This window comes from Triturus cristatus, chromosome 5_2, assembly GCF_964204655.1.
Source record: "Triturus cristatus chromosome 5_2, aTriCri1.1, whole genome shotgun sequence".
In the NCBI taxonomy this organism is placed as follows: Eukaryota; Metazoa; Chordata; class Amphibia; order Caudata; family Salamandridae; genus Triturus; species Triturus cristatus.
Window position 1 is genome coordinate 801,973,588 of NC_140588.1, and position 17,439 is coordinate 801,991,026.

General features: G+C 42.2%; 1 protein-coding gene across 5 annotated transcripts in view; it reads left to right on the plus strand.

The window, feature by feature from the left end:
- The window catches only part of ATP11C (ATPase phospholipid transporting 11C (ATP11C blood group)), an 804,025-nt gene that overhangs the window by 337,948 nt on the left and 448,638 nt on the right, over window positions 1–17,439 (plus strand). The window lies entirely within an intron of this gene.

Here is a 17,439-nt window from a genome sequence, read left to right on the forward strand (position 1 = left end):
GAAATACATATTTAGGAGTTAAATCACGTTTAGATGCTAAAATGCAGTTTGATGCAAAATCAACAGGAATGTGAAAACATATCTAGGAGCACAAATCAAATGTAGTTGCAATTTAGGTAAAAGAAAATTCACACTGGTGCACTATCAACAGGTGTGTGCAAATACTCAAAGCAGCTGACATCACTCTTGGATCAAAAGGAATCTAAGAAACAAAATCACATTTAGATTGAAAATCAACCTTGATGAAGCATAAGTAGGAGTGCATCAGCACTTTTTTTTTTGGGTGTCAGAACAAGTAACATCAAGCAACCAAACTATCAGATATGACAAACTTTTGACAGTACCACCCCATCAATACGTATTACTTGTTCATCGCTCGTCTCCCTTCCTTTACAGTTTAGCGTTGTACCTTGTTGGTGGCCTGCAGAATTAAGCATCCACATTCCCCTTATCGGCACCCACCAATAAGGTCTAAAGAACTGTGACCATATGCACTACAACCACTCCTGAAAGACTTTGTCTCCATCTGGGCAACTTAACATGCCTGTCATTCCATGGATGTAGTGAGGTTCTGCTGTTTCATGAAACACATCTAAGGAACTTCCCTCTCTGCCGGGTCTGCCCCCATCTTCCACCTGTAAATGCATTCTTCACCCTTCACATTTTGTGCAATATCACTCAGAGTGAGAGAGAGTATGAGCTAGTAAGATGTCACATTAGGTGTAAGAGAGATGCCGCATTTGACATCACATGAGATGACAGCACAGTGAGGTGCATTATCAGACTTCTTGCAAGACAATAGGTGTCTGGAAACACTTTCGAGAGCTCAGATCACATTTAGATGCAAAAACACAGTAGATGGAGTGTATCTCTTGTAGCAGTAAAAACACATCGAGCTGCACAGTAACATTGTGTGTGTCATCAAGGAGTCTGGAAAGATTTTTATATGCAAAACTACATTAAGGTGCAAATTCACCTTACTTAAGGTCAACGGGATTGTGAAAACCTGTTTAGGTGTACAAACATTCAGGAGTGAAAACCACAATCCGGGCACAAGCATTTTTGATGCAAAACCACAATTGATACAAAGTTAGCAGGGGCGAGATTTCACACTTGGGTGCAAAACCATACAGTAGTGAGAGGAATGCAGAGGTAAGATGTCAAATTAAGTGTAAAAGTCGTGCATCTGTATTGCATCACATTTACTTGACTGCACGCTGAGGTAAAACATTGCCCGTGATGCAACATCAGCACGAGTGTAGCAAATAAATCACATGTAGGTGTAAAACGGATAGCTTGTTCTGAGTCACTCTCACTGCATGTACACAGATGTCATTCTAGACCACACACTTCCCAGTGGCACACGTTGGCAACTAGAATCTGGGACATCGTATGTAGGTAAGAAGGGCCGGTCTTTGGCTGTATCATTATCAAACTATTTGCTGTGAAACATCTGATAATGGTGCTGAAAAACCCTTATGTATGTAAACAATAAAGGACCTGTTCCCATAGTGAGCATTCGAATCATGTATCCATTGTAGTTGTCAGTAATTTTAGACAAACTATAGAGCAAGTGTTTCAATATCATGAATGCTGCTTCAAGGTATGACTCACTTATTCAAAGAAAAGAGGAAGTATTCAAACGAGATAAAGAAAAGACTGTCTTTTTATCCAACAATAGTAATATCTAAAACCAGCCCCATGTGAAGAAAGTGTAGGAAAGGAGTGATGGCGCCTCACGGTAGCAACATCATAGAGGATAAAGCAGGAAGGTACTCGCCTGCTACCTCAAGATCTCATCATCAGCTGCCACCACTCCGTAGAAAGGAAATGTGTGTGGGAAGGTGTAGACAAGAGACTGGGTAGTGACCCAGCACGTGAAGACTGCTAGGGTGTGTATAACAAAAGAAAGAAAGGTAGTGCAGAGAACCGTGCACCGTAATAAACCCCACAGTGTATGTACACAGATTTGAGTTGGTTCACACTAGCTTTCTACTTTTTATTCTATGCTGTGTGACCACTCATATATAAAATGCCGACATGTTTCATTGCCAATTGGAAAAACTCACGGCAACTTCTTCAGGGCGTGGGGTATTGTCATTTCACCCTTTAGCCTTGCTTGATCAGTTAAAAGCAGTTCTGTTGGAAAAAAGACAGACAAACAACACATATCCAAAATATTTGGCTTCTGGTTCAAAGGCGCCCATTACTGTATATACACCTTTCCCAAATGAATGTCCCCAAAATGTTTACCGGGATGTCGCCCATCGTGGGCATACCTTTACCCTCGGGCTTGTGTGTGTATAACAGCGGTCGCTTGTTCAGGGCTCATCCCCTCGACTCCTATCATGAGTCTATAAACACATAGTGAAAGACACAGTGAAAAGACATGAATCGGAAAAATCAAGTTAAAAGTTTTCTAGAGGAAACAGATATAGATTTCCCTCCATTCCCTATGAGATGAATAGCTGTTTTTCTTTATCTAGATCCATCCCTGTATTGCTGTTGTGTGACTCTTCAGGTATAACTCCTGCTTAGCCGGGGTTAGCGGGGGTTGATCTTACATCAAAAGAGGTGCTCCTTTTAAGTTCTGCCCGCTGTGTGGGATATTATCCCTCCCATGTCTTGCTCATGGTACGCTTTTTAGTGCCTACTCTGTGGCTCATACTTGGTGTGTCTACTTGTATTTTAGTAGTGCCAAGCTCTTAATTGATAATTAGTTTACGTGACAGGTCTGTGCGTACCCTTTTGAAAACAGGAGTTCCCCCCGACCGAGTCACGTTTCCTAATGCAGGTGTCCCTTCGCCTATGGTCTATACCGCTTTTTACAAAACCCCCTCTGTTTTGGAAGAAAAAGAAAATAATCGGACTCACCGATATTCTGTCCGTGTCTGGCGTTCACTCAGCACTGCAACGACGCAGCCGTTGTCAGCCGTGACTAAAAGCGTAACCTCCCGGATCACGTGGCAACGCTATGTCGGTCCCGCCCATTTCAGATCGTACTTGTAGGCTGGGCCGACAGAACGCGCCATCTTAGAATGGTAATGTGTGCCTCTACAGGCAATCAACTTCTCAGTATACGAGCGTCCGTCCACCCGTTTTTGATGTTAATTTAACTCATAGATGAATAATTCAGGCATATCCTCACCCCAGAGTTCCGTTTATAACTATTGGCTTGTTTCATAGATACAGTATGGCGTCAAGTGTAATCTGAATCATAGCTGTATTTTGCAATACTGCAGTGAGCGGTGTCAACAATACCGGGTGCCCCTAGGTTTCTCATTTTGTGGTCCTGGTTTCTCATAAAATGCCACATTCCCATATCGCGCCCTCCTTTTCCAATGTTCATACACTGACCCTAATGGCTGGACTTATACTGACCATCAGGGGGAAGGAAGGAAGAGGTATGGATGAATGGTACATGGATTATGTGTAAACCTTATTCCACTCGATGGAGTCATTCAATCCAGTCTGGTCCACACCCTCCTGATAAATCCAACGAGCTTCCTTGCTGCTCAGTCTGGATTCCATATTAAACTGGTCCCCCATCACTCTTTCTAGTACTACCCAACGTACATCTTTGGGATCATGTTTGTGATGCTGAAAGTGTTGGACTAGTTTTGTACTCAGTTTACCTGCACGTAACGTGCTCAGATGTTCTTGAATCCTAACTTTGACCTTCCTGGTGGTAAGGCCGATATAATGTAGCTCGCAAGGGCAGGTCAATCTATAAATAACGTTGGACGTGTTGCAATTGCTGAATTTATTCAGATGCCATATACGATTATTTACAAGAGTGACGCTTTTGGTGGCTGTTGTAAGCCTGCATACAGAACAGCCTCCACATGGATAATGTCCTTGCGGAATGTTATTTTCCCGTGGGTCAGATTTGGGTCTGGTGTGTACCAGCTGATCGCGCAGGTTTGCCGATCGTTTAAATGCAAAGCGTGGTGGAGGCATTTGCATACTCGTAGTGCTTAACAGGTGCCAGTGTCTACGGATGATCTGCCTAATTTTGGTGGATAAAGGGCCGAAAGTGGTCACCACAGGAATGCAGTCGCCCTTTTGTTTAGAAGTTCTTTCTAGGAGAGCCGCACGTGTCTTTTCACTGTGTCTTTCACTATGTGTTTATAGACTCATGATAGGAGTCGAGGGGATGAGCCCTGAACAAGCGACCGCTGTTATACACACACAAGCCCGAGGGTAAAGGTATGCCCACGATGGGCGACATCCCGGTAAACATTTTGGGGACATTCATTTGGGAAAGGTGTATATACAGTAATGGGCGCCTTTGAACCAGAAGCCAAATATTTTGGATATGTGTTGTTTGTCTGTCTTTTTTCCAACAGAACTGCTTTTAACTGATCAAGCAAGGCTAAAGGGTGAAATGACAATACCCCACGCCCTGAAGAAGTTGCCGTGAGTTTTTCCAATTGGCAATGAAACATGTCGGCATTTTATATATGAGTGGTCACACAGCATAGAATAAAAAGTAGAAAGCTAGTGTGAACCAACTCAAATCTGTGTACATACACTGTGGGGTTTATTACGGTGCACGGTTCTCTGCACTACCTTTCTTTCTTTTGTTATACACACCCTAGCAGTCTTCACGTGCTGGGTCACTACCCAGTCTCTTGTCTACACCTTCCCACACACATTTCCTTTCTACGGAGTGGTGGCAGCTGATGATGAGATCTTGAGGTAGCAGGCGAGTACCTTCCTGCTTTATCCTCTATGGTGTTGCTACCGTGAGGCGCCATCACTCCTTTCCTACACTTTCTTCACATGGGGCTGGTTTTAGATATTACTATTGTTGGATAAAAAGACAGTCTTTTCTTTATCTCGTTTGAATACTTCCTCTTTTCTTTGAATAAGTGAGTCATACCTTGAAGCAGCATTGATGATATTGAAACACTTGCTCTATAGTTTGTCTAAAATTACTGACAACTACAATGGATACATGAATCGAATGCTCACTATGGGAACAGGTCCTTTATTGTTTACAGACTTCTGAGTGGGGGATGACCTGTTCTCTGCCCCTCTAGCTCCTTTTTGTGATTTAAACCCTTATGTATGCCAAGAAGTGTTGTAATGCCAGGCACAGTCTGACACCCTGGTCCATTTTATCTTCAGTAGATTGAAAACTATGCAGCCTTTTTTGTTACTGGAAAACCAAGTAGACTATATTTTACTAAAGTGCTGTGGCATAGGCACTGGCTCCCTGTTGCTTTTTTATGTATTGTATGCAAAACTCTACTATACATTCAATTAGGTTCTTAATATAAGGGTCTTACAGCCATCTATGGGTTTAAAACATAGGTTAAGTGTTATGTGTGCCAAACAGCTATAACTTAGAACAATCCTACAGCAGACCTAGTCAAAAAAGAAAATGTAATCTTTTTCCTGTGTCACCTCAAAACCCATAGGAGACGCTTTTTGGCCACTTCCTTTAGTGGTGTTTGACTGCCTAGCTCTGGCAACGTTAGAGCAGCCGACTCACATGCCTATGTCCGTATCCTCCCTTGAGCTCGCCGGCTACCACCAGGGCCAGTCACACCACCAGCAAGACTTCAGCCAGCCAGAGGGAGCTCCTTCACTGGTCATGATTCCTAGCCTGGTCCACTAGAACGGCATCTGCTCAAGTGTGCGGCCTTAGGTCATTGATACAGTAGTGTACTTTGAGTGGCCTGATCCTCTGAAAAAAGAGAAATGTGGAAATACCAGGCTAATTTGGGCACAAAATTTAGGGAAAGTAGATTCTAGTCTAACATTTTTGAATCACTTGGAGCGCACGAAATGTTCTCCAATTCCTCATTTAAGATGCTAAATACTAATTTTGCATTAACCCTGCTCACCCCCTGTCGTATGAATATGGTCTAATGAAACAGAAGAAAGTTCATTAGTACTTATGGGATCCTTTTGGAATCCAGATATGCTTCCCTCCCTAAGCGCTTAAGAGCGCCCAGAAGCACTATGCTGTACAACCTAAAGCATTTCACCCACTATGAAAGATGCTTCTGCCTACTGTACGGCTTCTTCCCGCATTCAGAATCACTGTTTGCGGATACACTTTCATTTTCTATCCGTTCTCGTCTTAAGTATCTGCCTTTTCATTGCTGCACCATCAGAATTCCTTCCTGAGATCTCAGCTCCTCAGTTCCCCTTCTGAATCATCAAGGTACATTCGTTTACTCCCACAGGGCATAGTCATGCTCACTCTACATGCTATACAGCTCCAGTGCCGCAGCAAATGCTTTCGAGACTGCCATCTTGAGCAGGAAGTATCCACTGAAAACTTACAAATGCAATCCTCCGTTCACTTCAATATTACCAGCCACGAGGAGCACCCCTCAGGGTGCACATGATCACAATGATGGTAGCCTAATGCAGCTTATGTAAGCCATTGTCAATATCCGTGATGCGTTGGATATAAACACATAGTAACCAGCATTCCAGATAAAAAATCCTCTTATTAAGTAGGGAACAACCAATGGAGTCTTCCACTTATAATTGGAACCCACTTGATGCCAGCCTTCAGTGCCGACTGTGGAGCTTCAAGAATTGTTCGAATGGGGCACTCGCTTCTGAGGTTGCTGATCAAATCCAGCTTTTTCCCAACCCCCACACTGCAACTACACTGCAAATTTGTTCACAATTTCTTGGCCCTAATAAAGTGAATTTGTGCCAGACGTGTTTCACAAGGAACCTCTTTCATCGAATGCTGGCCCAGTTTCTGTTCTTGTCTTTGATTCGATGCAGACATAGCCTGTGAGGTTGCCTGAAATCACTGGATGCACTGTGTCCACCGGATGTTTTTATCCCTTTCAGCTGCCCTCTAGAGACAAAGTCACCCACATGAGACCCTCGGCTCTGATACTGACTACAGCTGCATGTGGGGTGAAGGCCTGGACAATGTGTTCCCACTGAACTCCAAGCTCAGATCCTGCAGGAGACTTGACTAATAAAGCTGTTGTTATATTTCCGAAAATCACTATTTGTAACGTGGGCCTATTTTGAAAATGTAAACATTTTTAAAATTAATGTTTTTGTTAAAGTAGCCAAAGACACAGTATATGAATGACATCACATACTATAGAAGGATGAAGTGAATGAATCAGTGCTGTACATAACCGTGGGCCTTTTGTCATTATGATGCATCTTTTCATCCTCCTCTGACCTTTACGCGGGGACAGTGCCATACATCTGAAATTATTCTTGCAAGTTTTGAGACTACTCTTACAAAAATACTTTTCCCTTCCATTACTTGCACATATCGACCAATAGGACCCGTAAAGTATATATCTTTTTTAAGCATGACAAGCTGTGTCATTGTGAAATTAGAAACCATAGTTATGTATTTATATTCTTCAGAGTAATCCACAAAGATGCTTTTTTAGCTCCCTTTAAATATATAAAGGTGGCGTTCATCATTTAAAAAAGACTTTCTCTCACCTAAAGGGAATAAGTACACGCCAGTGGTCCTTCATTAACCTGTAATGTCCCACGTGTCAACACCCTGAGTTTTTGCTGTGACAACACAAGAGCCGTTGTTCACCATAATCAAATTCGACAAAGGCTGGCCGGATAGGATCGACCTTTTCAGCTTGAGTTGCCTAAGCTCCCTTCAAGAATTCCATAATGGTATATGAGGAAACCAAAAAACAAAAAACAAAAAAAAAAATTCGACGAAGGCCAACATCTTAATAATGGTCTGAACAGAAATGTTAACACGATTTTGCAGATCATACAAATAGAGGTAAAAGACAAATATTTTGCCATTGACACCTCTGTAATATTGTGACAAATATTACAATCACTCTAGAAAGAACTCTGATGAACCTATTCCCTTATTCTCCTGGTGGAAAACCAAACCTGCTGGGTTATCCAAAACCATAGGTACTCGCATCTCGGGTTTCTGGCTGAAAATCATGAACTGCAGAAGCCAGAACATTGCCAGAATGTTTTTAAAAAAGTTGTGAGTGAAACCACAATTATAGAAGCCACCCTCATACATTGAAGAGCTCAACAATGTCAGACTGGTAACTGTCCATCCCTTACAAAACACTAAAGAACCTAGTTACTATCCAATTAAAACAACATTATTGAAAACAACCTTCTTTATGCCAACTAATGCAGCTTCAGAGAAGAGTGCGGCACAGATACATCAACCTTGACAGTGACTGATGATGTAGTCATGATAAAGGTCATTCTTGCATCCTAGTTTTTCTTGAATGAGAAGCATTTGAAAAGGTCAACCACACCTTCACTACGTCTTGTACCTCCAACCTCTCCAAAGGACCTATATTTTTGTATGCGGAACAATGAAAACAAAGAAATTAGAGAACCAAGCCGAAGTATGCATTCATATGTTAAAGGCAGTCAGATTTATTTAAAGATTTGATCCTAACTAGATGCCACAGACCTAAGCAAAGTTACTGAGGCATGACTGTCCAACAATTTCCGAAAACCCAGACAAAATTGAACTGCTTCTTCTTTCTACAAACAGTCAGGTTCCTCAATTGGATCCTTGACTCAAGCCAGATGGAGGGGCACACAAGTTGTAAACAAGTGAACTCCCTGAGCTCCAAACATGATTACAGACTATTTCCACAAGGAGCTGAGACTAACAGGGGAGAGGATGTAGCCTAACGGCTAGGGCGGTCGATCCCAAATCTGGAAAACCAGGTTCGAGTCTCGTCAATGACACTCAACATCCTGTAATTCCGGGCAAATCACTTAGGGACACATGCATCAAGCATACATTTTGCGATTCTAAAAACTTGATTTTTACCGAATCGCTACTTTGAAATCGCAAAATGCAATGCATGTAGGAATCGCAAATTATAGTGCGATTCCTTAACATTACCTAATAGCGATTCGGAAAATAGCAAATTGCTATTAGGTAATATGACTCCATTTGTTACTATGGGCCTAAAGGCCCATAGGAATGCATGGTTTTGCATTTTCTAATTTGCGATTACCAAATTGGTAAACACAATTAGCTAATGCAAAGCCCTGGGGGCCTAAGGCACCCCTGCATCACCCCCAAAAAAGAAAGTGTGCACATGTAAAGCACACACATGCCGTAGGGGCATGTGTGCGCTACATGGCACTTTGAAAATGCATTTTTCGAAGTATGCACATGGTTACCATCAACTTGAAGTTGATGGTAATTACCGTTTCCTAAATGCACAGTCCTGCATGTGCGCCTATTTGCATTCGCACTTTAGGTAATCGCAAAAAAATGCAATTACCTAAATTGTGAATGTCAAGCCTTTGATACGTTATAAATTGCCTTTTTCCGTTTGCAAACGGTCCGATTCTGCGAATTGGCCGGTTTGCGAACGGAAAATGGCTTGATGCATGTGCACCTATATCTCCCGTGCCAAACAAAAAAAAAAATAGCCACGAAATCCCTGGCAGCCTATTCTCGGCTATGAATAATGCATGAAAATTCCTTCCGTATCCGCGCCTCCCTCGTCCATCTGCGGGCGTGTACCCCGGCTCCTGTCCCTGAACAAGACAGAAGGTCTGCCACCTCCAAATCCCCTAAGGGCGAGAAAGGTGACTACCAGCAAAATAGAATTTTACACCCTGGAGCGCTCTCATAAGCTCTGCCCGGGTGTAGTGACGGGTCCCCGCCACTATGTGGCGGCCTAAGGCTTACTTTGATCTGTTGAAGCGCCTGCCCCGTCCACGCGCACCGGATGTGCCTGAAGCAACGTGTGCCGCTGACTGATTTACGTAATGTGGTAATTTGATCATATATGAGACTATTTTGAACATCTGTCATTTGACTTTATGCCTTCATTGGTTACGATGTGGTACTATGTAAGGAGTGAACCCATCCCCGTCTGTTCTGTTGTACAGCACCCTGAAACCTACTCAGGTGAGTTGCGCTTCATAAAAACAAGAAATAAAATAACTGTATCTGAGGGTTCATGGTACAAGTCAATTGTACTGGCAGGAACACATCAGCTGATCAGTGACAATAGTATACCAGATGGCTACGTAGGTTGCCAACGGTGGGGGGGAAGCGGGGGTGCCAGACTGTTAAATTGCCAGATTATCTAGTAAACGTTAGAATGTCTGGGAGGACATAGTACTTAGTCTGCTGAGCGTTGTCTGTAGGTCTTAAAGTCAAATATGATAGGCCCAATGCAGATTTGCACCCTTCTAAGGTCACGAAAACCAGTGCCAGTGTCCATTGGTTTGTTATGAATGGCTATGGTAGAAAGCCACTAGAAATCCAGTAACTCACTGTTATGACTTAGCAACAGTGGTTAAGAAAACATGTTACCCTCTGTTGCTACCTCATAAAGGAATGCCAGGCGGTTCTGTCTGGGCACCTTGTGAGCCCTTGAGAGCAGCACTGGAAACCAGGGGGCACAGCTTATGGAGAAGGCATGGTGTGTGGTGGAGGTATGTGGCAGAAGGCCAGGGATTTTTTGTCACGCATTTGGGGGACACAGTAGAGGCCATGTTATGTATGGCTCCCCCATTACTCCTTTGCTTAATTCTGTGACTATAATAATTTAGTGATCTAGCATTTTTTATGTGCTTGATAAAATGTGTTGACTTAACAACTTTGTATTTTACCTATACCTGTCCCCTTGCAGCCATTTTAGAATATTTAGTTTAGGACATTAACTTTGCTGCAAGGGTCCCCTCATAGTGGACGTTGGCAAGTCAGTAATAGTTCATCCTGTTCCTTAAGTAATCAATTTAGGAGTTTGGGTGGCGCAGTGGAACTGACACTTCCTGATGGGAAGGTCACCTGTAATCAATCCTAATATTTAATTTTGCTTTCACTATAGTCACGTCTGTATTGTGGACTTCCTGCTATGCAACGGTGTCACCTAAAACAGATTCAGAATGTTGTAGTGAAGTCACTGTTGCACTTTAAAAAAAAAAATGATGTTTCTTTAATGAAAACAGAAAATTAATTTAAGGAAATGGTGTCATCCTATTGATGTACATCAGTGCACAGTCAATGAATGTATTTATTGTATTTTTAAAACCATTACACGTGAATCAGTGTGTTCAAAAGTTAATATGGGCAAATGATAACATCAGCATACGCAAAGATTGTCCTCTATAGCTCATAAATATTGGCAATTTCCTAAATAAGTCAGTCGTATTGCTTTATTAAGGTTCCTCCTTCCTCAAATTTGCTTGAAAATGCACCATTTAGCCACTCTTTTCAAAATTTTCCGGGGGGGGGGGGGATGATAACCCCCCGAACACCGCATAAGTTGTTCAGGGTCGCAGTGTAGTACGGCAATAATTTTACGCCTCACCACTTTCAAATGTCACCAGCCACCACTGCAAGAAACATTTCAGTAACTGATCATTTTGGTCTGGAGGTTCACAAACCGTGACTTGCATAGGTAGCTTGATGGATGACTCCATCCTTGTTGGCACAATACTGTCGAAACCCGGAAGCATTATTTTCAAGCAGCTGATCTGCTGGGATAACACTGCTCTGAAACATTATCTGTTCAGCGTGCAGTGAATGAGGGTTGACACATGCATGGAATGCATAGGCAGTCGGTCGGTACAAGGGACGTCTTCACCTGCCACTTTGACCTCACTATTTAGAGCTTGTGACACAAACCTCCGTTGCCTTCTTGTAGTTGTCGGACTTGCTACTCGCAGAATAACGTAGGGTGAGTTTGGCATACCGACAGTTCTCTAAGTGAAGAATGACTTCTGATTGTTCCATGTCTGCTGACCACTGTCAATTTAAAGTGATTCCTTAGCCTTTCTAACTCGCTCATCATTTATTTTTTAGAGGTTGAAACATTTCTTTCAGCCTAGATTCTGCTCCATGTGGAATCTTATGCTTAAACCCTCTGACAGGTGCCTGCTGCAGTGTGCTTGCAATTACTCAAAGCCGGTCGGAGACTTTCAACCTTCACCTTCTGTTCCTGCATGCACTGATTTCCTTCAAGCTTTGATTATTTTATTGGCTGTTGTGCTTTGTTTTCCTACTTAAACCATAGCCAATCTGTGACTCAACAAATTCTTTTTCTCGGGCCATATTTGTTCAGTAAAGAACAAATGTCAGCTGACTTTGGCCACACTTTCACTGTAACAGGTGTATTGAGCTTGTAAGTATTGCTGTTTTTGAAGGCTTGGGTTCTATGTGGTAGATGTAAAAAGAATGCAATATAAAAGGGTTTGTCATAGTTAACAGACATGGCATGTTAGCTATCTCTCAATGGATGCGTAACAACTTTCTACAACTAAACGGCGTAAAGACTGAGATCATGCTATTTGGAGAGGTTCCACTGCTGTGGACTCCAGAGTGGTAGCCAGGAGAGCTGGGGATTATTCCAGTACCAAAGAAAAAGGTAAAAAATGTAGGGGTTCGTATTGAACAGACCCTGACCATGTAGCAGCATGTGACCCACACGGTTGGTTCGTGCGTCCATGTGCTAAGCCTGCTAAGAAGAGTCTTCCCCTTCCTTCCTGATTCTGTAAGGAAGTCTATCATTCAAACTTTAGTTTTGAGCAGATTTGACTATTGGAACGCCTTGCTGATTGCAGCCAACGAGCCTTCTCTGGATCGCCTAAAGGTAGTGCAGAACACAGCGGCTCGCTTAGCACTGAATGCCCCTTATAGAATGGCCTCACTCCCCCTTATCCAACAGCTCCATTGGCTGCCTGTCCGTAAACGAATACAATTTAAGGTTTGCTGCATTGCACACAAAGCAGTGTGGGGTAAAGGGCCTATTAACTGGCGGAGAAACTTAACCGCTACATTCCTTGTGGAGATCTATGCTCTGGCTCGAAATCCATCCTCAGGATACCTAAAGTTAAGAAGTTAAGGACAGGGGCAAAAGCTTTTTCATAATTGGCACACTCTCTACTGGAATCCGCTCCCCATTTTACTGAGGCAGTGCCCGGACCACCTGCAGTTCAGAAAGGCTTTGTAAACGATTCTGTTCTAGCTCTTGCTCCTTCGTGACAGCTTTCTTATTGTGGGTCCGTGAGCGCTGAGATACCCCTTAGGGGGTGATTCAAGCGCTATATACATCCATAAAATAAATAGACAGCTACTATAGGAAGGGTTTCACATTGTGAACTCTATGACAGTTACAATAGTATGTTTTTTTTATTGTGAACTCTATAATGAACATCAAAAGAAGGGGGTTTGCTTTAGCACTGAGAGACCTTCTTAGACAGATCTCCAGGAGAGACTAGAGATTGGTGCACTGGGGCTGGCATCAGCCAGGGACATCAGCTGAAGAAACTCCTGCAGAGTTGTGATGTGAGGCGGTGTCCAGAAGAAGACGGTTACCGTCTGCAACCACTAACGCGTCCGGGGCAAGGGGCGTAGACTAGTATTTTTACACTCCTCACTAGCAGCCACAGACCACAACACTCCTCACAGATTTACATTCACATATTCTACTGGAATCACTCCCACCCTCAATGCAAGCTAGCGGCAAAGATAATAGGTTTGGCTGATAAAATAAGAACCCCTCTTTACTGACGAGTGAGTTTGTGTGATATTGGAATAAGTGAATGCAGGATGCTTGGCCGAGTGCATGAATGTTGAACGATTGAGTGCGTGGATGGATAGATGAGTGAGTGACTGCCACACCTTTTGGTTTTGCAAATTCTTGTTCCTCTTTCTACCCCTCATGTCCCTAATGCGCTATGGGGAGCATTCTGTATAGTAAGGTATTTCTATAGGTAAAAGCATGATGAAAATGAAGCATTTAATAATCAGTGGCTATGTATTTACTGTCAGAAAGCAAGCCAGTAGCCGCAAGTGCACTCTAGGGAGCTCTTCCCCAAGAGTTATTAGAGCAGATGACGTCAACTCGTTAGATTTGAATCCTGTTTTCAGGAACGTGCGTTGATAACCTTATAGGATTTACCGAGATAGTTTTGAATTGTTAAGATAGCAAGATTTGCAGATCTTACCTCTCACGGTAACCTCACTGTCCTGTAAAGATTTTGGCATTTCAGTTTAAAATTAGCTGTCATTGTTAGACCTGAGATAGTTCGTTCCTCACAGAGACCATAACAGGATGCCCGTGTTTGACAGGGTTTAAAACCTCGTTTGCAGATCAGTCACACTGTTCTTTCGCTTGACATGGCCATGGGCAGCGTATTAAAGTCGATTTCAACTTCTCGCTCCCCTGCTGCCATATGATGGCAGGTGGCATGCAGTGGCAACATTATATTTGCTGTTCATTTTTTATGACATTGTTTATCCAAGAGGAAACTTTTGACAACATACATCCATTTAAATACTTGAGTTCTTAGGAAAATGTTTCTTCATTTATTTTTCCTTGTTACAAAATTAATAAGCGGTATTCAGGCGCGCAATGAAACGTAAGCAGTCTTTTGAAATAGTTGGTTGCTAGAAAATATTGACTAGGTGAGGAGATTTGGTATTAGTGGCCAAGTGAATGAACTTGAAACTCCCAGAGACCTTGGTTCTAACTTGGTTTGTCACTCAACAAAAATGTTGGTAACCCGCTCTGTCTCCCTGTCAAGAGAGTATCTAAATATATGAAATACCACAATTTAGAACCATTGCCATATAAGAGTAGATGGGCAAGACAAACCCTCCTTTTAAATGTCCAAGGGTGAGGTTCCACGATAAACGTTTGAGAACCAGTGGTCCAAATGGAACAATTTTTATAAGAATTTGGTTAAAATCTACAACTTTTCCTGGCATTTCTGAATGGGCGCTCATGAAATTATCTGAAGACTCCAATATTACCCAATAAAGCTGAGTCTCCTATTTGGCCCCCTCTTCATGGAAGAAGATGCCTTATCATCTCCGTAACATGCCTGATCACGGTGACTTCCGTAAGAAGTTAAAGACCTGGCTCTTCGGCAATTAATCTGTGGTCCTCTTTCTTTTCGGAGTTTCTGCAAGCGCCATTAGACTCTCTGAGTGATATGTGCGCGATATAAGTATCTCTGACTTGACTTGACTTGACCTCTCCAAGAACGAAGGGATTTTTTAAATAAACTTGACGAGATTTTGCATTGTATAGCACCATTTTCACATCAGTTAGACAAAAAAGTCCATATGGTTACATGAAGTTCAGAAGAGGTTCTCCTGCATTACTTTAATATGTTTGTGATGTGCATTACTAGTCCGTTCCCCCGCAGAAGTTTTAGCGCAGTCACCCCATTTGAAAACCTATTATAAATATGATGATATAATGGAGTATTTTTCAGACCAATTTTAGTCCCAACATTTGGGTTTAAAGCCAAGGATTTTAAGATTTCAAATGTGATAATAGACAAAGGATGACTATCCGAAGCAACACAATTTTAAAATAATTTGATTCAGATATACTTGGCCCCTATCTTCCTTGGAAAAAAGAATCAATTCAAGAGCGGATGTGATACAAATACAAAAATGCTACAGATGTATTTGATACTATTCTTGCTGTCTGGAGTTTTGAAATCACTACATCTGGTATCTTTAGTAAACAATTGTAAGTCTCAAAATAAACAAAAACTGGAGTCGGAGGCTGTGACCGCAGTGCCTGTAAGCTTGCATTTGTTCCAGTGTTTGTGTCAAATCAAGCATTTGTTAAAGGAAAACTGAAGTACCTTTTTGTTTTACCGGTTAAATATTAAGGGACAGTTACAAGGATTTCTTACTAACTAAATTAAGGTGTGTCATCCAGTATAAAGCATCATGATTGTGTTCATTTTTATGTTCCTAAACGGGAATTGAGCTACATACAGAAAATGGTGAAAATAATAGGCTGTGCTCAGTGAAGTGAATAGTTCTCTGAGAGGGAGTTTGTTAGACAAGTTGGCCTAGTGACAGCCACATGACTAGTGTTCTCTGACCTAGATTGCTGCCCACTAAAAATATACGCTAACATAACGGCAACCCTGTTTTGCACTGGCTGAACTTGGTGAGAGCTTTACCCGAACCCTCACACTTCACTGTGGTTCCTATGGTCCCTGTGAGCTAAACTGGCTCCCTGTCATACCTTAATTATTTAACAACAGGCCCTGTAGCCTCTATGTCTACCAATAGCCTAGAGAGAACCATATCACAGCAAGTGGGTGTGACTTGGATGGGTGATTAGCATACAAAACTGTCAAAACAAGATCCCAAAATGAGCATCTGAGAGATCTCTGGCAACAGCACTCAATTTCCACTTTCTGTGGCTTCTCTCTATAGCTTTAGAACCTTGTTTGTCAGCCATTGGCCAGTTGGCAACATGGCCAGAACCTTTTTGCATTCAACATAGCCAGAACCTTATCACTAACAGTGAAAAGCCAAAATTACAAAGGGCATTACCTGTGGGCATCCCCCATCTAGCACTGCAATAGCCAGGATAGTTTTTAGCCAGAAACCCTACCCTGCAGCTTCCTCGTGATCCCACCAATTGTCGTCAACCACTGCACTCACAGCTCTGTACCCACTCTCTAACCAATACTCAAATATCCACAGCGGTGCAAACGTCACCTCACAACCAAATTAGCTGAACCACATCTCCATCCATTGTCTCCACATCCTGCTCATCTTACCACTTTCACACATTCTCCATGCACAATGTGCAACTGATCATGCAGCAGGCATTGTAGATCTTGCATTCTGTTCATCACAGAGACATGGCGTATCCGCCTCTTCTCCCTCCTTTGATGAATCCTTCTCAGATGGCTGAACAGTCATGTGGTGCCGCCCTGTCATCTGTTTAGCTTTACGAACCTACTAAGAGCTCCTTATACCGTGCCTTTATTAAATAAGGCCTCAAGCCCCAAATGGCATTACTCCGTGATAGTTTCACATGCATTTATAGTCATTGTCGTGCAATGTGTGCTGCAAGTATTGTGTATTTTGATAGTGTGCTTTTAGTTCATATATTCATATAATCTGTAATATTTAAAGGAATGCATATTGGGTTTAGAGTGAATACGTAAGTGATTGCCAATGCTTCTCTTCTCAACTTACATTATGATGGTATTTGTTGAAAATAATACTACCAAGTTGTATAAAATGATCATTCACAGATCCCTCTGCACAGAAGAGTGTCGGTTTCCAGAAAGAGTAGAGCATTTCTCGATGTACTAAGCCAATGCCATGAATAAACTGCCACATAGACACCATCCACCCTGGTCCTGCAGATAGGCTTTTCAGCTGCAAAATTAAAGCGATGACCAACATGTAAACACTGAACGTTCATGGAATAGCAGATTTCTGGTGGTAATATGTTTATTAGCTAGGGTTAGATGAGCAAGAACTCTTCACAATGTAATACGTTGCGACAGATTATATTTTTGACATTTCGTTCATTCACAATCTCTACTATTGTTTTTATATTAGCAATAATATTTTTACCTGAACTCTGCCCTCGAATTGGCATTATATAAAGCCTTAAAAATTATACTCTGGAATGCTTGAGTGTACATGGGTGTCAGTAACTAACAAAAATAAAT